The following is a 26,467-nucleotide window of genomic DNA, read 5'->3' on the forward strand; positions in this document are numbered from 1 at the left end:
CCTTCAAGAAGAGGTCATAGTGTTGAATTTTTGCTTGCTTCCTCAAGTGATGCTATTCGAGTCCGATTGTAAGGGAAATCTTCTAGTCCATGCTTCTTCCGATAAGTTGAGCAATATACTACCAAGGCTTTTTCAGCCTCCTCATGTTTCTTGTGAGAATACAAAGTGTCAATTTGTTTACCCATATGATTTAATAAATCAATTTTAAGATCATCAAGCAAATTACCAAGTTCACGTTTCGAAACACTCGATGTATTACCTATGGTAGAAAACTTATGTGTATGCCCTCAAATAGATCGATGAGATCGAGAATAATTCCTACATATGTCATAGATATCATCAAAAGATAATTTAGAAATATCACCTTTACCAATAAAATTTAATGCATCCATGGTTTCATCTCAAATTCCACACAAGAAAAGCATTTTGATAGTGTTTGTGGTTAAATCAAGGTGTCTTGAACATTGTAAGCTAAAAGAAAAACATTATAAGAAATCTTCAACAGATTCATCTTTGTGCTGACTCATAAAAAAAATTTCATCCCATACCTCTTTGGTCTTACAGTACTCCTAATATTTGGATAGAAAAACATCTTTCATTTGGTTCCATGTTCTAATGTCCCTAAGACTCATAAACCATCCTAATGAAACATCCTTCAAAGTAGCCAAAAATAGCTTTAATTTTTCTGCATCACTTTGATAATTATAACTATTACAAAGGACATCAAATTCAAATAGGAAAATATCAGGATCTTTAGAGGTTGACCCTCTAAATATGGGAAGTGTGGAGTGAGGGATGTTTTTCATAGGGGCATCATCCACAGGAGGCTCAATAGAGAACTCAAAAGTCATATTGTGTTGAAATATTTCATTCCTATTTTTTCTAGCATTATTTCCCCCTACATTGTTTTCAACATTGTCAACCATGACTTCTTCCAAAAATTTGGTTGCCCAAGGTGTAAAATATGTTTTAAATGGTTGTTCTTGAGGCTCTGGAGGCTTACTACAACTAATTTCATATGACTTTGCAAATTGTCCAACAATTTTGGAGGGTGTAGTAGGAGAGGATGGCTAGATTTTAACTTCACTACTTGGTTTGATTTCTATAGTTGATGGATTTTTCTCTTTTTGTGGTTTTTGAGTTTTTGAACTACCTACAGATTCCTTCTTAACAAATCTACATTGACTATCTCTAGGCCTATTCATGCACCTAAATGATTTACTGCAGTAGAAGCCAAAGGCGCTATCCTAAGCAAGGTCAACAATTGCTAAAGATTTCTCAAAGGCTCACTATTCCTATCTTGACTTATTATAGTTTCATGCCTTTAATATCTCTCCCCGGCAATGGCACCAAAAAATGTTGGGTAAAACTGAGGTTCAATTGGATGGCCTTTATATGGATATAGCTGAATTGAAATTACCCTAAGAATGTCAATCTAGGAATCATAGACTTGCAAGAGGTATCACAACTATTTGGTCAAGAGGTGAAGATAATAAATCAAGAGATTTATGAATGCAAATTACTACTTGCTAATAAATTGAACTTGTCTAAGTTACCACACACCTAGGATTACTTCTCCAAAAGAATTATAATCTAAAGTCACACCTTTAAACAATTAAACACAATAAATTTATGAATGCTATGAATTCTATTAACACACCTCTAAACAATTGATCATGCTCTTCTCAACAATATATATTATATATGATATGTCTCTGCAGTGGAAGCCAAAGGTACTATCCTAAGCAAGGTCAACAATTGCTAAAGATTTCTCAAAGGCTCACTATTCCTATCTTGACTTATTATAGTTTCATGCCTTTAATATCTCTCCCGGACAATGACACCAAAAAATGTTGGGTAAAATTGAGGTTCAATTGGATGGCCTTTATATGGATATAGTTGAATCGAAATTACCCTAAGAATGTTAATCTGGGAATCATAGACTTGCAAGAGGTATCACAACTAATTGATCAAGGGGTGAAGATAATAAATCAAGAGATTTGTGAATGCTAATTACTACTTGCTAATAAATTGAATTTGTCTAAGTTACCACACACCTAGGATTACTTCTCCAAAAGAATTATAATCTAAAGTTCACACCTTTAAAAAATTAAACACAATACATTTATGAATGCTATGAATTCTATTAACACACCTCTAAACAATTGATCACACTCTTCTCAACAATATATATTATATATGATATGTCTTTTGATTCACATTAACTTATATAGTCTAAAATGCTCAACCATATTGACAACTACCTAGAATGGCCACTGGCCTGTTTCCTAAACATGGATAATAGTTTGTTTTGGCTACTAGCCATACATAAAAATTTATAAAATAGTCTGGCTAAAATAACATATGGCCAAAATTGAGCCATTCAAAACTATTTTCTTAATGTAACAAAATGACAACTTCAAAACTGTTCTTCCAACTGAATGGCCAACTCCATATTCTCACATCTTTAGTTCATGTAGCAGAAAGAATCAAAATGTATCAATATTTATACATTAAACATCTACTCTCTCAAGAAATATTTCAAACCTTAAGACTTTATTATATGCATTATATTCCTTAATAATTAATGGAAAAATAGGGGTTTAGACAGGCTTAAGACAAGGAAAAAGTTATAAAGAATGTACAAAAATAAAAGTAGTGTGCACACCCATCAAGGATCAGCGAGAGATGCAGTTTATAGATAAAGAATTTACACATCTATTAAACATGTAGTTACACAGCAAAAGGTTTCCAATTCCTATGAATATGATATGGACGCATAAGGGGTTGACACCGAGAGCTTCTTCATCTAGAGCTAGGCTAGAAGAGACACCATTGATCAGACACCCTATTGTGCCACCTCCCTCAGGAGGCCAGAATAAATAATCCATGAGACATTATTGGGATGTAATGTAGTAAATGCTGTCATAGGAGAATAGAAAGTTTGTGTTTGCTATTGTGGGAATTGTTGTTGATTGTAATGCATTGTCATGTGCATTTTTGGTATTTTCAACATATATTTGGATGCTTTTGTGGTTTTTTGAATATTTAAATGTTTTCGGGATGTTTGGCAAATATTCAGATTTTTTTCTTTTTGCGACAAATGTTGGAATGGTTTTGTTAGAGTAATTAGTTGTTTTCACTTATTAATTAAATCACTTTGATTTAATTAATTAAGTTGCTTATTACTCTAGTTTTCTTAAGCTATCTTGTAGGTACATATAATTAATATTTTATTAATTATAATGTGCAACCCTAGCTTTTTTAGGCTTTAGGTTACCCTTTTCGGGTTTCGATCTCCTTTATAAGGATTGATCTCTTTTTAAATTTATTAAATCCATTGAATACTATTTTTCTTCTTTGTCTGAGTTTTTTAGATCAAACCCTTGCCTCTTCTTGTCTTTTTCTTCTCCGTGATAGGTTTTTTGCATGTAGGTTTTCTTGGGCTTCATGGATTTGTGATGCACTTTTGGTCAAATCCTACATGGTATCAAAGCCAGATCTATTGTAGCTTGTTCGGTGTTTCAAGAAAAATGGAGAACAAGGGTTTGGCAAATCAGATTTGGTGTTTTTTCAAAAATTTTCTAAGAAAATAGGGGCCTCACCAATTTTTGGAGTAGGTTGAGGCCAAACAGACATCATGAATGGATTCAAAAGGCATCAAAACCCCCATTTTGATATAAAATTTATTCGATTTGGACAACATTGATCTACGAGGCATAATTTTTTTGTCGCATAGGGCCGTACGATCTTTGCACGCACTCCGAGGCACATAAATTTTTAAAAAAATTGAAAACAAATTATTTTTGAATGGTTTTTAGCCACGGTGGTTAGAAAATCATGGCAGAATTGCTAGTGGTTACCACTACAATCATCGCTGGTGGCCACTGTTGGCAGTTTGCCAGCGGCCTGCAGCCTGCCAGCAACTGCAACGACTCTTGCCGTGGCCTCATTGCCACTTCACTCGAGGTGGCCCTCCACCCTCCTACCACCTCATCCATCAATTTGTCAGTGGTGTAGGGGTGGCACTCTTTTTTTGTTTTATTATTATTTTTTTATTTAAAAAAAATATTTTTTCTTGCATTTCAGAGGGCCTGGTGGTTTTTTCTCTGTAACTTGAGCATACTGACGTATTTTTTTGATCTGAAAAATGTACCAGAAAGCTATTTTCAAGACAAAGATATTTGTTAGGCTTTTTTGAGTTTTAATGTAGTTTGATTGCCTATTTTGGTAGTCAAAGCCAGATGTTCTAATTTGCACTCCGAGAGGCGTATCTTGAGCATCCAATCTCTGATTTTGGACTTCTTTATATCCCTGGAAAGATCTTTCTATGTTCTTTTTAGTGATGCTAGTTGTTGTTCTAGATTATACTCTAGGAACATTTTATTTAGCCTTCTATGCTTTTGCATGCTGGTGGATATCCTAGCTGTTTTAGGTCTGAGGATCAATTTTGTTGTTTCAGATGCTTTGTTTTGGCTTGTACTTTCTATTGTACCAACCTTATGTTTTTTTATTATCATTGTTAATATTCATTGTAAGAATATTTATGCAAACACAATAAGATAAAGTGTCACTTCTTGCATTTTCAGATCTTTTTCATCATTGTGATTTTTTGTACTCGCACTATTTTATAAAGTGCCATGGGGGGATAGTTGATTGCCATTTAGGCCCTCTTCCTTTGTCAAGTGAGTGTCCCTTACATGACGTTAGCCCCATGATGTATCCATGACATGTGCCTTTATAGGTGTCTATACCTCACTCTTGATGTGTTTGGTTCCTGTGTTGTAGGAGATTTTTGACCCATCTTTTTAGTTGCCTGTCACCTCACCCCGTCTGCATTAGGGGGGGGGGGGGTTATATTGTTGTTCTATGCTTCCTTGGTTTGATGGTTTGTTAGTGTGAGCTATGTATTTAGTACTTGATCCTACATACTAGGTGATTGTAGTGGCTAGCTATTTATGCATTTCAGTGAGATGGATCATCTACCATATAGACACACTTGGTTCATGCCTTCTATTTCCGTGGAGGTTCTATAGATCAACACCTTTTGACAGAGTTTTGTGGTTTTTTATGCTTTAGTGGTTCTCTTCACGGTCTCTCTTTGTTCCTTCTTCTAGAACATTCTTTGCTATCTCTTTTTAGAGTAGGGTTTTTCCCATGTGGTTTTCTCTATTTCTCCATTTCATAGAGATTTAGTTGTATTGGGTACCTGATCAGGCCTTGTTGTTGGGACCCACTTTTCTACTTTCTTAGTTGTGCTAGGTTAGCTTACCTCCTGAGATTCACTTAAGGGGGGGTGTTAGAGTAATTAGTTGTTTTCTCTTATTAATTAAATCACTTTGATTTAATTAATTAAGTTTCCTATTACTCTAGTTTTCTTAAGCTATCTTTTAGGTACATATAATTAATATTTTATTAATTATAATGTGCAACCCTAGCTTTTTCAGGCTTTAGATTACCCTTTTAGGGTTTCGATCTCCTTTATAAGGATTGATCTCTTTGTAAATTTATTGAATCTGTTGAATAATAATTTTTCGTCTTCGTCTAATTTTTTTAGATCAAACCCTTGCCTCTTCTTGTCTTCTTCTTCTCCATGACAGGTTTTTTGCATGCAAGTTTTCTTGAGCTTCGTAGATTTGTTATGCGCTTTTGCTCAAATCCTACAGGTTTAACTCTCGTAAAAATGGGAACAAGACCATCCATGGAGTGAGGATAATCATGACTGGTCAACAAGAATGTTTATGTGTATATGAAGAACTAGTATACATAATAATAATGCCAACAGGAGGATGTTTCTCTAGGTGTGAGACAAGACATGCATTCTCAAGACCCATGAAAAGGCGTTTGGGGCCCAAAAGAGGACACGTGGGCCTTCAAGTATGAAAAATAGGGCCTTGAAAAGGCATTTTCCCTCAAGCAAGGCATGTTGGGGGCTCAAAAGACATTGGGGGTCTTGAAATATGGTGAAACAAGACCTATAAAAAGATGTTTGGGCCGAAAAAGGCATTTGAGGAGCCTAAAAAGGTGTTTCAGGGGCCTAAAAAAGGTGCTTTGAGCCCAAAAGGCACTAGAGGGGTCCAAAAAGGATGCATGGGCTTTGAAGAAAGAACTAGAGGGGCCTAAAAAAGGTGCTTTATGCCTAAAAAGGCATTGAAGGGGTCCAAAAGGACACTTGGGCCTTGAAAAAGGTGCTAGAGGGGCATAAAAAGGTGCTATGGGCCTAAAAAAGGCACTGGAGCAGTCCGGAAAGGACACATGGGCCTTGAAAAGGCACTAGAGGGGCCTAAAAAAGGCACTTTGGGCCTAAAAAGGCACTGGAGGGGTTTGAAAAGGACACGTAGGCCTTGAAAAAGAAACTAGAGGGGCCTAAAAAAAGTGCTTTGGGGCTAAAAAGGCATTGGAGGGGTCCAAAAGGACACTTGGGCCTTGAAAAGGTGTTAAATGGGGAAGCCAAGCTTGCACACTTATGCTTACTTATTCTGTTCCTCTAGTTGGGTGAGGATGAAAGAGTTCGACAGATATCTGGGCTTTCAAGATAGCATTGACATATTTGTTGAAGGAGGCTAGACTAATCATGGCCACTACAACTTAAATAAGACTAATGATTTGTGGGGAATTGTTGCTCTTGTCAAGCAAAGGTAAAGGAGGGCACCTCTCGTGCTATCTGTGTTGTGCCAAATTTTCCAAAGTCCCAGGAAATGTTTCAGGACATTACCATGCCTTTTCTTAATATCAACGGGGCATGTTGGGCTGAAATATCTAATGTCCTATTGTATAGCCCAACTGAGGAATTCACAGGAATTTTGGGGTGTTGTTGACAAGAATTTCCCCCTTTTTGAATGCCTTTGGCTAGTTGTGAATTTTTTGATGATTTTTTAATTTTTTTTAGCATTTTTGGACAATTTTTGAATATTTTTTTAGCATTTTTGAACAACTTTTGAATTTTTTTAGCATGTTTGCACAATTTTTGAATTTTTTTGGTAATTTTAAGCTATTTTTGGATTTTTTTTTGAAATTTTGCATGATTTAAATTTTTTTTTGGTAGTTTTGGATGATTTTTAAATTTTTTTGGTAGTTTTGGATGATTTTTAAATTTTTTTGGTAGTTTTGGATGATTTTTAAGTCTTTTTCGTAGTTTTGGATGATTTTTGGGTCTATGGGGTGAAACAGAGGATGTGAGTGAGATTTGTGTCTAATACGGGGGTAGCTAGGACCATGTGAGGTAGCTAAAGATGCAATGACAAGAGTTGATGATGCCAAATGGGTGGACTAAGGGCTAAAATAAATATTGGAGATCATTGGTCAAGGTGGATGGTAGAGATGTGCATCGATTTTCTTGCAATTCATGTCATTGGTATCTCAATACATAATCAGACTCCCTGTTTTGCTAAATTTGTTGTGCTCCCCATTGTTGCTATCATACTATATGTCTCCACTACTTTGAACTACATTTGATGCCAAAGAACCATGGCATTGTGACTCCCAAGTGTTTCTTAAATCCTACTACAACCACTTCTAGTTCTAGTTTAGTCTTTGCTTTGTGGCACGTGTTGGCACTCAAAATTGTAGCTCAAATATTGAGCACTATTGAATAAATTAAGCCCTATAAAAGCTTTTGATGCCTATGTGCCCGGTTGTACCTTTGAGCCCCATGAGGTGTTTAATATTTCTAACACCTTCCATTCAGTATATCTAAGCACCCCATGAAGTTAGATTGACATTTCAAGCCATTTTGTGATGTCCCGTTTTGAGCATTTGTCAAATCTGCATTTTCACCTGTGTCAAACAACGATAGGAGGCCATGTTCACAAGTGAAAACCTCACATCTAGTATTTTTTCATGACTCACCACTTTGGAAATGTATAGTGTCCATATTTGAGAGCCTATGTTTTGGATTTTGAGTCATTTTGAATCTGTTTGCCTAGGTTTTGAATCCCTCAAAGTTAGTCAGTTATTAGTGTCATGCTGATATGAAATGTTCAAAATTTTGGGAAGCCCTATTTGACAAGTTATAACTCTGACCCAGTTGACCAAAATGTTAAAATTCCTTTTGTGTTGCATTTTAGAGGTTAGAGACTTGTTATATTTCAAGTTTCAACTCATGATGAATCCATTTGATCCATTTTCAAACAAGATTCCAAACGTGATTTCTAACTTTTTACTAGTGTCATAAAGTGCAAATTGATTAGTACCCCTGTTTGTGATGTCATATCTCAAAATTCATGATAGGTGAGGTTGAATGGATTGTACCACTGTGTTTTTCTCTTAAAATACTTTAAGTGTGTCAATTTGCATGTCTTGACGAATCTGTTTGCACACTTTCCCAAGTCAATTCCATTTGCAAAAATCACTTTTTTGCCATTGTTTCAATTTGCAAAATTCTCAGTAGCCTACTTTGACCGCTCACCATTTACACCCAATTATTTGTCGTAGATCCATACTCTCCTCATGATAGTGAACCAACACCCCAATTTTTGTTTCTCCAAGTGTTCGTTTACCTAGTTTTCAAAGCCAAATCTGAACCCAATTTATTGTTTTCTAACTTGTTTTCTTTCAAGCAGTTCTAAGAGCTCAACTCTGATGGTCAATATCTTTTGACCCTGAATTTGTCATGAGATGACATTCGACAGGGTGCAAGAGTGCCAAACAAAGATTCAGGGGGTCAGATTTCAGAGCCCAGTTAGGTGTTTGGATCAATTTTTAAGGCCGATCAAAGGACCCTTTGGCATTAAATTGACAGTTTGCAATATAATGGTAAAATAAGTTTTGAGTGATTTTTCAGTAGTCAAATGTGTTTTGAATCAGTATCAGGAAATTAGTGGATCAATTTGATGGTTCAGGTGTTTGAAAATGAATTTTTTTTTTAGCCAGACACACTTTGGGGCCTGACTGATTCCATTAAATTAATAAAGTGTCATGGGGACTGAATTATTATTATTTTATTATAATATTGAAATTGAAATGTTGTGTGAAAACTATGGATAAAGGTAATGCTTGAGATGGCAAATGGAAAGAGTACAGTGGTTTCAAAGATTGAAAACCGAAGAAGGGTCTCCTGAATCACTTCGATTTTGACATTAACATTGACATGCCTACAACTTCCAACAATTAAAACCACCTTAGATTGTTATATAGTTGTATTACACATTTGTATCAAGGGTAATCTATGACTCTAAGAAAGGGATGAGAGTTGAAGGTAGCAAGGTGAAGCCATTGAATGTAAAAAGAAGTCGACATGTGAGGAAGTCTATGGAATCAAGACTGGCAAATTTAGTAACTATCTTTGTAATTCGGAGCACTCATAGCTATTGGAGTTCAAATAGAAAGAAACTCCTCTATATTAGTAGTTAATTTATTTTTATGTGCCTTCATTGAAGATAATCAGTTCACCAATAGGATGAATTCAAAAAAAGGTGACAAGTATTTTAGTCAAGGTCGAGTTGATGACAATATAGAGACACTAAAAAACACTTTTAAGTCTTTGTGGAATCAACTTTTTCTATAGTTGATTACTATGACTCTAAGTTGAAGGTGCATAAGGGGGTCCAAGAAGTGGAAAGATCATTGAAAAGTATGGATTTACACATCTAAGTGCTAGAGATCTGTTGCGGGTTGAGAGTAACTCTAGCTCTGAAAATGGAAACATTTGGAGCAATCAAGGAGACCTCTTACTCAAGTACCAATTTCAAGAGTTAACTAGTTTGACACTGGTAAAACTAATTTTGAAATCTCAGCCAATTGAAGAGCAAACACGTGAGAAGACAAAGCATGCATGCAAGAACAGAGCAAGTCGTAGTTAAAGCTAGAAAGGAAATGTTGAGGCAGGGGAGCTCCACCAACATAGAATTGAAAACATATGGAGGAAGTAGCTTGTTTTGAATAAGGCACATTCAAAGGAGGAAATTATGTCTTGTGTAAAGAAGAACAACCTCCATGCAAAACTTATTACCATAGGCAACTAGAGCATCCATGCTAAATACAAGGGAATCTGCCAATTAAAGGAAGGGCGATGCACCATACAAAACAAGGCATAGAACAAGACAATACGCATGAAGAAGGATTCCACAGCTTCAAAAGGATGTTGCATGCAAATGAAGAAGTGCCAAAGGAAGATAGATGCCAGTTAAGAAGAAGCCACATGCAAATGAAGACCATGACAAGGAGACATAACAAGAGTAGACACTAAAGATAAAGGAGCGGCTTAAGAAAAAAGCCCACCCAGACATGAAAGAAGCCTATGTTCAACAATGGAAGCTCCACACATAGGAGAGAGACCATGTAGAAGGAGGAAGCCATTGCTCCAAGCAAGGAAAGCCACTCATGCAAAGACAAGGAGCTGTGGCTAGGATGGGAGGTGTAAATCGACCAAGCTAGATATGTGTAAAGTAAATCCGTCAAGGAGGAGTGAAATGTAAGTGAATGAATTGAGCAACGTAGAACATGCCTGTAGAGAACTCCACACACCCAAAAGATAGGTAGCTGGGCAGTCAAAGCCATAGTCCATGCTAAAACAGAGCATCAACGTATAAAAAGAGAAAACCTGTGTGGAAGCCACCATTTTTAAGGTAAAAATCATGGAGCAAAGGGGAGCTCAATGAAGAATGGAAGCTACTAGTCTAAGGCTTTTGCCCATGGCTTTTAAAAGGAGCTCCCACAAAGAAGGTGACAGCAAGGGAAATGTTCATCACTGAGTAGAGAAGAAGTAGGCACGAAGGAGAGTAAGATAGAAGCTATTAGTAGGGAGTCCATAGCTTAGAAGCCCCCCTCGGCAAATAGGAACATTGAAATGGAAGTGCAAAATTTCCATGAGTTTGCAAAGTGCTAGTGAAAGTGCAGGGCAGAGCATAAAATAATAAAAAGCCAATATCCCACATTCGGCAGGAGAAGAGCATTTTAGGTATTTAAATATTATAGTGCTTGATATGCATTGTGTTGTAAGACATGGGCTTTTTAGAAGCCATAGGTAGTTTAGTGGGGCTTGGTCAGCCAGTTAGAGGTGAATGAAGTATAATTTTGAACGAACACGTAGACAGAGATGACATCACCAAGTGACCGAAAAATTCCAAAATTCGGTGATTTGCTATATTGCCATGAAAAAATGGTAAGGTTTTCTAGTGGCGACATAGCGAATTGCTAGAAAACCTCCAAAATTTGGCCAAGGTAAAATACAACATGGGTCCCACTTCCAATGTAGTTAACAAACTAGTGAGTGAAAAGTGGTAGTCGGGTAGTGGGAATAGAATGACTTAGCAATGATGTGGAGTTCTAGACCAATTGCAAAGTGCCACATGGTACAAATTCCAAGGATGGTGATAATGTGGTAGATAATGATTAGATGGCACCAGATTGTGCCACGTGCCAGATTAGAGGGTATTCATTATGTCACTAAGGAAAAGATGCACACCAGTTAATATAGCGACGTAACAAATATGACATGGCACCTAGGTGGTGCAGTGACATGGTGGCAAGGTGGACTAGTCTAACAGTGACACATGGTAGAGATTTCTTATGTGGCATGTTTCCTGAGGTGCTGATGTGGCATGGTGACATGGCAGAGTGAGGTGGCAAAACATAAGACCAATTAAATCATGACATGTGTCACTAGGCTACTCAATAGGTTTGACCCAGATAGAGAATGGTGGAGAATTTTGGAAAATTCAAATTTTAATATTATATTAATTTGCCCCCAAAAATCATCATGCAGTTCCTTTTTAATAAAGTTGGATTTTTTATATAGTTAAAACTATATAAAAGGTTTTAAATTTTGCAATAATGCTATGGAAGCCATGAGCAGAGGCCTAAAACTTCAGAGGGGCATAATTAGGGTGATTTTTATCCAAAATAGGCTCTCCAATATACCATTAGAACCGAGGAGATCTGAATTTCCATTTTTTAGGTTGGTTTTCGCATAGGTGCTAACTAGTTCGCACTATAAGCCAATTTGTGATTCTCAAGGCATTCTCAACAGAACAAATAGATTTCATTATCACTCATCAGAATTGGTTAGAGGGCAGATATGAAGACTATTTGAAGCCAAAATGTCAAAAAAACAACTTTGAAAAGATTGTATTGCATTTTGTAGGCCTTTTAACTGATTTTTGGCTTTGCCTTATTTTGAGATCCGACATCAAAATCAGTTATTTTGCTATCAAGTTTTTGAGATATTTTATGCTTTTGAGAGCCAAAATGGTTAAGGATTTGATTCACCCATTATAGAGAGAGATTAGAGAGAGTCTTTTCATTGCTAAGAGAGGGAATTCCAAATGGACACATGTCAGATGCAGAGTAGATTTGTGAATTCCTTCATTCTATATCATCCTCATTCTTTCTCATTTTAGATGTTCCAGTTTGTTGGAGAAAAATTGCTCATGGCTGTGATACCAAGATTTGGTTCTAGTCTTGATGTATTCCCAATACTGAGACACCATTCTTTAGCATAATTCACTTATATGAACAGCAATAGTGCAGATTATAGTATAAGTTTAGATCTATTAGGTGTTTTGTGTTTTCATTTCATGCATATGAATGTATTATTTCAAAGAAATTAATACAAAGAACAATAGGTTGAGTTTCATCTTGAATCTTGTCTCCTTTATCAGTAATCTTCAGTATTCTATGATCTTTGAACAAAGAGCCTAGGTCATAGTTGCAGTCCCTTAAGACTGTATATTATTTCATTATTGCTTATAACTCAAGGGGTAATGTAAACGGTTCAAGGAAATCAACATGGTTGCAAGTTTACTGATGGGGATATCATGTAAGAATGGGATTTAAATTGAACATGGATGTCTATTCATAAGGCGAATGGATGGATCAAATATCTAAATATATAAATAAGTATCAGATATCCATATGCATGTATTTGATTCATGGAATTGCCCAATGGTTAAGGCACTGATTAGCTATAGGATCACTTGTTTATGTTGTTGTATATCTAAGGTTTTGTTGAATCAACATTATTAATCAAAAATTTTTCCCTTCATGTTGAAGAGCTACAATAGAATGCCCTCACTCAACTTGTGAATTTCATAGATTTGCATCTAACTACTACAGATCTATGTCATTGCATGACTTATTAGGATATATAAGGGTTTCATCTTCTAGTATTAGGTTTAGGTTTATGTTTAATTGCATTGGTACCATACATCAAAACCTCAAGGTCAACCTACCTAGGTCTTACAAAGCCTGAAGTGAAGAAGGGTCAAGCCTTATAGTTGGCTCGGTGTCTAAAATAGTATGTTGAAGATGGGAGTTAGCTACCCCTAGATGTACCATATTCTCATCGGGGTAATCTAAAACCTATAACATTTTTCCTTATAGTTGGCCCAGTGTCTAAAATAGTATGTTGAAGATGGAAGTTAGCTGCCCCTAGATGTACCATATTCTCATCAGGATAATCTAAAACCTATAACATTTTAAATCACCAAAAAAATGATGACTTTTTTGGGGATTGTATTGAATCTATGTGATGGACAAACCTTGAGAATTTAAAGAAGATTCAATACATCAAATTTTTTTTGCTACAATAGCAGGGTTGTGAGGTGTTTTCCATATCCTTGCTAAATTTCATGCACCCCAGTAAGTTTTTATCCCTTTATAGTAGTATGTTGCGAGACTTGGATTTAAATTGTGTTTTATGAATACTCCAAGTCTATATCCAATTAGGTTAGTTTCTACAAGTGTTATAAAGTTTTAGAGTCAGAGGATTGATTAGTATCTTGTTCTCTTTTCAAAATATTTGAGGATCTACAAGTTTATTTCATGATGAAAGTCTAGTTTAGAATTAGATCAGTGATAATTTGTGTTTCAAAATCATTTCTCACAATTGTGAGTGGAAGATCTATCTCTGCAACCAATGGCATTTAATTGTATGTGTATTTTGTTGAGGGCTTTCAACACATTGTTGGGCAGATCTGAATTTGTTGTTGAAATTTTTTGTTTTAAAAGAGAAGTGTAGTTTGGATTTGACAGTGTTGAAGAGTTATGTTTCAACTTTGTATAGAGGTTTCAAATTCAAGATAAATCTGAAGAGTGTTTCTTCTATCTGATGTTGTTTCAAATTAGTTTGTAGTTCTGTTTAAATCTAATTCAATTCATGTCTCACTTACTGTGAGTGGCGACTCAAAGTCAATCTTTGTACCAGTGTAGTATTATACATGAATTGTGATTAGTTGCTATAGGAGAAGAACAAATCTGATGAGGTTGAAACATTTAAATGGTTGCAAGATTTTTGGTGTGTTGATTCAAAAGGTTTAGTAAGGATTTGATAAGACTTCGGGTCTGTTGTTCTAAATGGTAGGCAGAGAATTTTTAGCAATCCAAATCTTGAGGTATTCTCATTTTCATGTATTCTCTTTTCATGAAAATTGATTGTGAAAAGTGTTCAAGAGAATTTTAGCACTAAAAGGAGGAGAATAGTTTAAAAGGTTTTATACACTTCATTGGATCGGTTTCAACTTGTTGTATAAAGTTGTGAAGTGTATTTGAAATGTTTATTTGGTAGAAGGGTATAGATTTGCTACAAATTACAAATCAGATTTATTATGGGTGAATGAGTTTTGTATCTTTGGAGAATGTCATGTTTCATTTCATCTAGTATGCAGTCAGTTAGTAAAGTTTCTAGACCTATTTCTACCAAGCGATATATGCCATTAAATTTCGATGGTATTCCTAGTTTCCCGAATGTCATTCGTAATGATATTAGAAAATGTTTTCCTAAGTTTAATGGGAACCATCTTGTTTTAGCTAGTCATCATGTTGAGTTGTTTAGTGATTTGATGGGTGACTATGAGATTTCTTGTGAAGACATTCACATGAAACTATTTTTTTCAAACCTTAGAAGGTGATGCTAGAGACTAGTTTTCTTTTTTACCAGTGTGTTTCATTTCATCTTGGGGTGAGTTGCATTTCACCTTCATGGAGCAATTTAGAGAATGGGTAAGCATATCTGATTCTTATAATAAGTTTTTGAGGATTCACATTGAGAGTGATGAACTTGTCCCTCAATTTAACATCAAATTTGTGAGAGTTTTGAATGAAATCCCTGAGAGTTATAGACCCAATGATCAAATATGTTTAGCTATTTACTTTGATGCATTTGACCAAAAAATGAATTATCTACTAAGGGATAAAGAACCATAGACATTATATCAGGCTTTTTGTGATTGCTAGGGATATTGAAAATAATTTGAAGTACAGATTGACTAGAGGTCATTTTTCTATGTATGATTACCGATATAATGTGTTTGAAAGAAAGGATGAATGTAGCATAGATGCTTTAGTTTCAAATAAGCATATCAAAACCCTTGCTATAATGTATAATCAGATTGAAAATTCAAATCAAAATATGTGTATAAGGAAGGTTAGTCTAGTTACAAATGAAGGCACACATGTTTTTGATGTGTTTCAGACTTTGATAGGGTTCAACATTATGTTGATTTTAAAAATCAAGGTTTAGTTATAGGAATAAGTTCTTCCCATGATAATTATATGTATAATGATTTAACTAACACTTCAAATTTTGAGGTTGTTACACCTAGATCTCAGTCTTGTGCAAGTGAGAAGGCTGAGAGTTATCTCTCTAATCATGAGTTTAATGTTGTTGATCCAACATGTCATGGAGAGATAACATGAGATGAAGAATGTAAGTCACATTCATCTCAGTTTCAGTCAAAAGAACAAAGTGTATATATTTCTAATGTTTCAACAGTAGATGGTAATAGGGATTCACTTGATCAATTCGATATGTAAAAATGATTTATCTTATTCATAGATTACATCATGTTGAAAGTGTTATTAAATCTGAATTTGAAAAACAGTCATCTCAACGTACGTATGAAGAAGTTGAAAGTCATGTTTCAAGTGATGACAGTAAAGTTGTTGATTTGATGTATTATCAAGAGGAATCATATGAAGGAGATGATGAAAGCAGTTACTCGAATGAAAGTGAGGAAAATGACACTACATGTTTACCTTCATATGAGTTTGATGCTAATTGGGAAGAAGAAATCAATGATGGAAGTGAACATTCATCTGAAGGTGAAGGTATGACTTCTTTTTCTGAATCTGAAAAGGAAAGTGCATCTCAGTTTTTGTGTCATACAAATTAGTTAACCAATGAAGAATTTGAGAATGATTTGTCCTCAAGGTATGAAGATAAAGAAATGTTGAATCCAATTAATGTTAATAAATTTGAATATGAATATTGTAGTGAAGAGTTGCCAAGTGTTCCTACATTAGACAATAAATTTCCAGCATGTAGTGAAGGGTTTAGGAATGATTCATGGTTTTTTCATAATGGTTATACTAATCAAGATAATGAAGAGAATGTACTTATGAACACTATATGTTTGGTAGAAGATATAGCAAGTGAGTCTTCATATAGTTTTTCCTTTTCTTCATACACTGAAAGTCTCCATGAGGATGAAGTGGGTAATGATTTTAAAGTATATACTAATGCTTTAGATGATGAAGGCTGTGATGATGAGCAACCCATGTTTTGTCCAAATGTTCAAAGAGGATCCCTACATGGATTTATCAACCCTTTGTTTGAAGAATACATGGAGGTTTTAGATTTAGCTAGGTTAGATGCAAATGGTGATACACTGCCATACCGTTGTAACAACTCAGAATATTCATCTTCCATCTATGATGCTGAATTCTCTAATGATGTTTCATTTTGTGAGCTTGAAGATGAGGTGTTTGATAGAGTTATCTTTGAAGAGAAAATAACACTTAATAATAAGTTTTATGATGATTCAAATGAGGTAAAAACTAGTTAGCATTTCAATTGTGAAGATGCATCAGGTGGTTGTGATGTGATTTTAGATTTCAATGATGATGTTATGTGTGAATATAAATCTGATTTCTCATTTGAAATTCAGCTGGCAACACTTGAGGAGATGCAAAGTCAAGGTGAGTTGAAAATTCATGATATATATAACTCTTTCTATAAAGTTGAATATGAGCACTTTGTGTTTCTGGTAGACAAAATGCATGAATCAGTTAGTAGGGATGAGTTTCAGTTTGATGTTGGCATTCATGAGCATGTTGGTTTTATCTTTTATAGTGAGCAAGAGGTTGAAGTTTTGTCAAGTTTTCATAAGAACTATGAAAGTGATGATGATAATTTTGTTTTGCCTAATGAGATGATTTGCAAATGTTGATATGTTTGGTGAAGCAAATATAGATGAAAGTTCTGGTTTACCTCATAATGAAAGGAATGAGAATCATATTTTTGACAGAGGTAGAGGTTGTGAGAAAGTTCGGTGGTCGGGGGTCATCGTGTGTACATAGTAGTTGTAGTTGTTTTTGCTTTCAATAAAGCTATTCGAGAGAAGTTTTTGGGAATGGTCTACTTCTTCCAAAGATTTGAATCCTTTCCATGCCCAAAAGGGACATGCATCCCTAGACAGAGGCATTATTGGGGCTCAAAATTGTAGCCCAAATTTTGAGCACTATTGAAGAAATTAATCCCTTTAAAAGCTTTTGATGCCTATGTGCCCGGTTGTACCTTTGAGCCCCATGAGGTGTTCAATGTTTCTAACACCTTCCATTCAGTATGTCTAAGTGTCCCATGAAGTTAGATTGACATTTCAAGCCATTTTGTGATGTCTCGTTTTGAGCATTTGTCAAATCTGCATTTTCACCCAAGTGTCCAACAATGACAGGAGGCCATGTTTGCAAGTGAATATCTCACACCCAGTATTGTTTCATGACTCACCACTTTGGAAATGTCTAATGTCCATACCTAAGAGCCTATGTTTCATATTTTGAGTCATTTCAAGTCTGTTTGCCTAGGTTTTGAATCCCTCAAAGTTGGTCAATTATCAATGTCATGCTGATATGAAATGTTCAAAATTTTGGGAAGCTCTATTTGACAAGTTATAACTCTGACCCAATTGACCAAAATGCTAAAATTCATCTTGCATTGCATTGTAGAGGTCAGAGACTTGTCATGTTTCAAGTTTTAACTCATAAAGAATGCATTTGATCATCTTTCAAACGTGATTCCAAATGTGATTTCTAACTTTTTACTAGTGTCATAAAGTGCAGATTGATCAGTACCACTGTTCGTGATGTCATATCTCAAAATTTGTGATAGGTGAGGTTGAATGGATTGTACCACTATGTTTTCCTCTAAAAATACTTTAAGTTTTTCAATTTGCAAGTCTTGACGAATCCGTTTGCACACTTTCCTAGGTTAATTGCATTTGCAAAAATTGCTTTTCTGCCATTGTTTCAATTTGCAAAATTCTAAGTAGCCTACTTTGACTACTGGCCATTTGCGTTTGGTTATTCATCATAAACCAAAATTGTAGATCCATAACTCTCCTCATGACGGTGAACCAACACCCCAATTTTTGTTTCTCCAAGTGTCTGTTTACCATGTTTTCAAAGCCAAATCTAAATTAAATTTATTGTTTTCTGACTTGTTTTCTTGCAGGCAGTTTTGAGAGGTTAACTTTGACTGTCAATATCTTTTGACCCTAAATTTTTCATGACACGAGATTCAATAGGGTGCAAGAGTGCAGAACAGAGAATCAGGGGGTCAGATTTTAGAGCCTAGTTAGGTGTTTGGATAAGTTTTTAAGGTCAGTCAAAGGACCCTCTAGCATTAAATTGACAGTTTGCAAAATAATGGTAAAATAAGTTGTGAATGATTTTTCAATGGTCGAATGTGTTTTGAATCAATATCAAGCAATCAGTGGACTAGTTTGATGGTTCAGGTTTTTGAAAATGATTTTTTTTCAGCCGAACTCACTTTGGGGCCCGACTGATTCCATTAAATTAATAAAATGTCATGGGGACTAAATTGTTTTTTATTATTATAATATTGAAATTGAAATGTTGTGTGAACAACACTGTGGATAAAGGCAATGCTCAAGATGGAAAATAGAAAGAGTATAGTGGTTTCAAAGATTGAAAACCAAAGAAGGATCTTCTGAATCACTTGGATTTTGACATTAACCTTGACATGCCTACAACTGCCAACAATTAAAACCACCTTAGATTGTTATATAGTTGTATTATACATTTGTATCAAGGGAAATCTATGACTCTAAGATAAGGACAAGAGGTGACGACAGCAAGGTGAAGCCACTGATTGTAAAAAGAAGTTTGCATTTGAGGAAGTCAATGGAATTAGGACTAGCAAATTTAGTAATTGTCTTTATAATTTGGGGTGCTCATAGCTATTGGTGTTCAAATAAAAGAAACTCCTCTAGATTAGGAGTTAATTTATCTTTATATGCCTTCAGTGAAGACAATCAGTTCACCAATAGGATGAATTCAAAAATAAGGTGACAAGTAGTTTAATCAAGGTCGAGTTGATGACAATATAGAGACAATAAAAAATGCTTTAAAGTCTTTGTGGAATCAAATTTTCTGTAGTTGATTACCATGACTCTAAGGAAAAGGTGCATAAGGGGATCCAGGAAGTGGAAAAGGTACTCAGTGTGCAAAGATCATTGAAAAGTATGGATTTAGACATCTGAGTGCTAGAGATCCATTACAGGCTGAGATTAACTCCATCTCTAAAAATGGAAACAATTGGAGCAATCAAGGAGACCTCTTACTCAAGTACAAATTTCAAGAGTTAACCAATTTGATGCTGGTAAACCTAATGTTGAAATTTCAACCGATTGAAGAGTAGACACATGAGAAGACAAAGCATGCATGAAAGAACAGAGCAAGTCGTAGTCAAAGTTGGAAAGAAAACACTAAGGCAAGGGAGCTCCACCAAAATAGAATTAGAAACATATGGAGGAAGCAACATTTTTTGAATAAGGTGCATTGAAAGGAGGAAAGCACATCTTGTGTAAAGAGGAACAAGCCCCACACAAAGCTTATTACCATAGGCAACTAGAGCATCCATGCTAAATATAGGGGAATCTGCCAATTAAAAGAAGGGAGAATCACCATATAAAACAAGGCATAGAACAAGACAATACACATGAAGAAGGAGTCCACAACTTCAAAAGGAAGCTGCATGCAAATGAAGAAGCACCAAAGGAAGATAGATACCAGTTAAGAAGAAATCACATGCAAATGAAGACCATGACAGGGCGACATAACAAGAGTAGATGCTAAAGATGAAGGAGTGGCTTAAGCAAAAAGCCCACACAGACATGAAAGAAGCCTATGTTGAATAGTGAAAACTCCACGCATAGGAGAGAGGCTATGTAGAAGGAGGAAGTCATTACTCCAAGCAATGAAAGCAACTCACGCAAAGACAAGGAGCCATGGCTAGGATGGGAGGTGTAAATTGACCAAGTTGGATATGTGTGAAGTAAATCCATCAATGAATTGAGCAAGGCAAAACACGCCTATAGAGAACTCCACGCACCCAAAATATAGGGAGCTAGGTAGCCAAAGCCATAGTCCACGCTAAAATAGAGCATCAATGCATAAAAGGAGTAGACCCATGTGAAAGTTGTAATTTTTGAAGTAAGCCATGGAGAAAAGGGGAGCTTGATGAAGAATGGAAGTTGCTAGTCTAAGGCTTTTGTCCACGCCTTTTAAAAGGAGCTCCCATGAAGAAGGTGACAGTAGGGGAAATGTTCATCACTAAGCAAAGAAGAAGTAGGCGCTAAGGAGAGTAAGATAGAAGCCATTAGCAGGGAGTCCAAGGCTTAGAAGCCACCCTCGGCAAATAGGAACATTGAAATAGAAGTGCAGAATCACCATGAGTTTGCGAAGCACTAGTGAAAGCACAGGGCAAAGCATAAAACTATAAAAAGCCAATATCCCACATTCAATAGGAGGAGCATTTGAGGTATTTAAATACAATAGCACTTGATATGCATTGTGTTGTAAGACATGGGCTTTTTAGAAGCCGTAGGTGGTTTAGTGGGGCCTGGTCAACTAGTTGCGGGCAAATGAAGTATAAATTTGAACGAACACACTGAATGAGATGACATCACCAAGTAGCCAAAAAAGTCCAAAATATGGCGATTCGCTATATTGCCACCAAAAAATGGTGAGGTTTTCCAGTAGCAACATAGAAAATTGTATGAAAGCCTTCAAAATTTGGCCAAGGTAAAATGCAATGTGGGTCCCACTTCTAATGCAGTTAATGAACTAGTAAGTGATAAGTTGCATTTAGGCAGTGGGAATAGAATGACTTAGCAATGATGTGGAGCTTTGGACCAATCACAAAGTGCCCTATGGCACAAATTCCAAGGATGTGATGATGTCGCAGATCATGATCAGATGGCACCAAATTCATGCCATGTGGCAAATCTGAGGGTATTCACTATGTCACTAAGGCAAAGTTGCATGCCAATTAATATAGAGACATAGCGAATATGACATGGCATCCAGGTGGCGCAGTGACATGGTGGCAAGGTGGACCAGTCTGATGGTGACACATGGTAGAGGTTTCTAATGTGGTACATTTTTGGAGGTGCTGACATGTCATAGTGAGGTGGCAGAATAGAAGAACAATTAGATCATGACATGTGTCACCAGGCTGGTCAACAAGTTTGACCTAGATAGAGAATGGTGGAGAATTTTGGAAAATTCAAATTTTAATATTCTATTAATTTGCCCCCAAAAATCATCATGTAGTTGCTTTTTACTAAAGTTGGAGTTATTATATAGTTAAAACTATATAAAAGGTTTTAATTTTTGTAATAATGCTATGGAAGCCATGACCAGAGGCCTAAAACTTCAGAGGGGCATAACTGGTGCAATTTTTATCCAAAATAGGTGCTCCAATATACCATCAAAACTGGGAAGATCTAAATTTTCCATTTTTGAGTTCAATTTTTGCATAGGTGCTCATTGGTTCACACTATAAGCCAATTTGTGACTCCTGGGGCATTCTCAGCAGAATAAGAAGATTTCATTATTGATCATCAGAATTGGTTAGAGGGCATATATGAAGACTGTTTGAAGCTAGAATGTCAAAAAAACAACTTTGAAAATATTGTATTGCATTTTGGAGGCCATTTAATTGATTTTTGGATTTGCCTTGTTTTGAGATCTGGCATCAAAAGTGGTTATTTTGCCATCAATTTTGTGAGATACTTTACGCTTTTGACAACCAAAATGATTAAGGATTTGATTCACCCATTGCAGAGAGAGAGATTAGATAAAGTCTCTTCATTGCTAAGAGAGGGAGTTCCAAGTGGAAACATGTTAGATGCAGAGTAGATCTAGGAATTCCTTCATTCTATATCATCCTTATTCTTTCTCATTTTAGAGATTCTAGTTTGTTGGAGAAAATTTTCTCATGGCCGTGATATCAGGATTTGGTTCCAGTCTTGATGTATTCCCAATATTGAGACACCATTCTTTAGCCTAATTCTCTTATATGAATAGCAGTAGTGTAGATTATAGTATAAGTTCATATCTATTAGGTGTTTTGTGTTTTCATTTCATGCATATGAATGTATTTTTTCATGGAAATTAATACAAAGAACAATAGGTTGAGTTTCATCTTGAATCTTGTCTCCTTTATTAGTAATCTTCAGTGTTCTATGATCTTTGAACAAAGAGCCTAGGTTGTAGTTGTAGTCCCTTAAGGCTATATGTTATTTCATTGTTGCTTATAACTCAAGGGGTTATGTAAATGCTTCAGGGAAATCAATAGGGTTGTAAGTTTACTGATGGGGATATCATGTAATAATGGGATTGAAATTAAACATGGATGTCTATTCATAATGTGAATGGATAAATCAAATATCTAAATATATAAATAAGTATCAGATATCCATATGTATATATTTGATTCATGGAATTACCCAATGGTTAAGGCACTGATCAGTTATAGGATCACTTGTTTATGTTTCTATATATCTGAGGTTTTGTTGAATCAACATTATTAATTGAACACTTTTCCCTTCATGTTGAAGAGCTACAATAGAATGCCCTCACTCAGCTTGTGAAATTCATAGATTCACATCTAGATACTATACATCTATGTAATTGCATGAGTTATCAAGAGATATAAGGGTTTCATCTACTATTATTAGGTTCAGGTTTATTTTAATTGCATTGGTACCATACATCAGAACCTTAAGGTCAACCTACCTAGGTCTTGTAGAGCCTGAAGTGAAGAAGGGTCAAGCCTTATAGTTGGCTCAATGTCTAAAATAGTATGTTGAAGATGGGAGTTAGCTGCCCCTAGATGTACCATACTCTCATCAGGGTAATTTAAAACCTATAACATTTTAACACACCAACAACATAGACAGAGGCTACTACATGAACATAAAAAGTTGTGGGTATACATTCAATCAAGGAAAAGGGCTTTGATTTGCTCTTGTTATTGTTATTGTTATTGCTATTATGAGCTATGTTTCTCATACTTTATTGTTGCTACCATACTGGTTATTTTTGCTACTATGAATCCACTTTTGATGCCAAAAGACCTCATAATTGTAACCCACAAATGTTTCTCAATGGAGTATGTGTGAAATTAATTCTTGATCGAATACCAGCCTAATAGACTACTCCATTCCAGGCTATAAGCTTCTCAACCCTAGATAAAAAAATGATTTTCTTCCAAATACCTCCAAATAATTCAACTGTAAATGCTACCCCTTTCTCTTATTCCTATCTTTTATTAATTGCAATGGAAAGCCACAAAAAACCAAATTTTGTCTCAGAGACAGAAAATCAACCATTCAGCTATAGTCCCTTTTTTAGCATTGAAGGCTTTTTATTTTTTTAGGGAAGTCCAAAAGTGCTATCTCTCACCCCTTTTCAAACTAGATGTGGCATTCTCACTTCTTTTGTACCATTTTTTTTAATACTTTTTTGATTTTTTTGATGTTTTTATATACCATCACAATCTAAAAGTTAGTAAGTACCAGTCCTAAAGGATTCTGTTGGTGTTTTGAAAAACTACTAAGCAACAAAAAGCTCAATACCAAAATGACATCACTCACACAATCTAAGGACTAGCCAATTCCTATTAACAATTATATGTGCAAACCATTTGGACCCAACTTCAACAAAACCAAGGGTGGTTTTCTGCTCTTTAGGCTCTGCAAAACTAGGGTGGGTATACCGAGGGATGATTCAAGACTAGGAAACACTGTACGAGAATTATTTTAGTTTCATTCTTATTCTCATCTCATATTCTTAAATACATGCATAATTCTTGACAATTTGATAAACACATCCTATATAACAGATCTAGCCAAAATTCTTCTATAGATCTACACGAGTTCTCAACAATAGTGGCTAACTAAAGCTTAAACATTCCATGCAAACAAGTACATGCCAACTATGAAAATCTTCAAGAAATAAAAGTAAAATTGATTATAATTCTACATTTGAAAACTATTTATGACACATTTCTCTTCCAGCTAAATCAATTTGACCAGTGCCTAATCCATTGGGGTTCAAAGTCTACAACAAATCCTTAGATCTAATTTGTTGCCTTACAACAAATATTATCAGCAATTCTTATCAAAATTCATCATTCAAAAAATCCTTTCTACTACTACAACAACCTTATCAAATTCATCAAAGCTTTTACTTAATCCATTGAACTAATAGAAGTGATGAATATATATACAACCTAACTAGATTGCATTCAATTGCACAAGCCTTTACTCATACAATATCTAGATGACCAAGTAATCAAAAGGAGACAAAATTTAGAAAGAACTGATATGGGGATAGCGCATAATTTGTATTCATCTTCTTTGAAAATTGTACACATTTGCAGTAAACTTGAAATGACCTCAAGAATAAACACATAGATCATTCTATATTCATGTATTCTCAAGAACTTTCTCTACATCATAAACTTTCTCAACATATTGGACCAAAAAACTAACTAAGTACATCACCTAGAAACAATAGAAATTGGACCCTTTCACTAGCCTAGAATCTCACTTATATAGTGTGAGATGCAACAAGCTTCAGACTAAGAGAAAATGATAAGTGCCATTTACAAAAAATATTTACATGCACCTATCAAAAAATGACAAAAATGTGGGTAACAAAAGATCTCCAAATCAAAACATTCCTTTTGGTGGGTCTGCTTTTGTCACACCCTCTATTGTTGCTAATTTGGCTGCTATTCGAATCTCTCTCTGTATGCAATTGCCAAACTAGCCAACGATGAAGATTGTTCTGATGATTGCACATTAATCTCCACTTGTGGGTTTTCACCATCTTTATCTTGTATGGTGGGATTAACTTCTACCTTTTTCTCTTCTTTAGTTGTATCAGCATCCTATGGTCCCAGGCCTACAACTGAAAGTGACTGATTATTCTTGTCTTCTTCTTCCAGTTGGGCTTGAGTAGTGACAGTGTCAATGATTTAGATCTCCTCACCCTACACCTCATCACTATCAATTTCATCTTCATCAAACTGTTCACCAGGAGCTATTTCTGCCATCCACTTGTCAAACAGTGTGTCATCTAGCCAATTGAATTGCAAAATATCTCTCTGTCTTTTTAATACATATTCAGCCTCATTATTAATAGCAACAAATTCCTATTTTAAAGAATCAAAGAATATTTGGGCCTTCACCATTTCTTCTATTGTGGTAGCCCACCATGCATGCCTTGTTTCATTTACAATTCTATTCATCCTTAAACAAAAAAAATCATCAAGTTCCTTTGCCCATTCATCTTTGCTTTTCAAATCATTTCTTTTATCTAGGGCACAAGGAAACAAACTAAATTTTTGGCTATTGTACGTGTTCAAGTAGCCTACTATTATTTTTTTGTAAATGAATCCTTTTATTGTCAAAATCAGCAAGATCAGAACTGATATCAAAGGTTTTTTCAATTTGATCATAAGAATTATTTATAACAAAGAAACACAAAAATGTCATTTCTTTCTCCCTTCTCACCCATTTATTTACGATAGGCTTTAAAGCCTCATCATTGGCTTTCAAATCCTCCCAGATACTAATCACCCTAGCCAACTGATCATGAATTAGTGGCCATTCAACTTTGTCCCCCAAATATGTGAGAGCTTTTCTTAATTTATCTTCATATTTTGACTTCAGCTCTACATTTAAGGCCCATAGTTTACCCTTGTCTTCTTCAAAATCCTCAACAGTGTAGTACTATGGCCTTTGGGGTGTATCTAGTATTTCTATGAGGGGGGTGGATTTGAAGGGTTCAACTAGGGGGCGAGGGTATGTTATTCTAGGCCTAGTGGATTTTCCCAATAGCTTGTTCTCAAGCTCAATTCTCTTTTTTACCTCTTTATTGTAGGCATCCACATCTACCTCATATTTATTCTGTAACTCAAACATAGCCTTCTCCTCCTTAGTAGTGGCTAGAAGAAACTTGGAAGAATCCACATTCCAATGTGCTACTTGTAGATGTGAGTTATCCGCAACTCTTCTCACATTTATGCTTCCCATCAATCTAGACTAATTTGGTTGTGATGATGAGGCTCTAGATCCTCTTCTCAATGACCAATTGACCAATGTAAATTGATCTTCAATGAATGTAGTGCCTTGGAAATCCCCTTTATTTTTATCTT

The sequence above is a fragment of the Cupressus sempervirens genome, chromosome 5 (assembly GCF_028749045.1).
Source record: "Cupressus sempervirens isolate cs-2001-9-10 chromosome 5, ASM2874904v1, whole genome shotgun sequence".
NCBI classification, from domain to species: domain Eukaryota; kingdom Viridiplantae; phylum Streptophyta; class Pinopsida; order Cupressales; family Cupressaceae; genus Cupressus; species Cupressus sempervirens.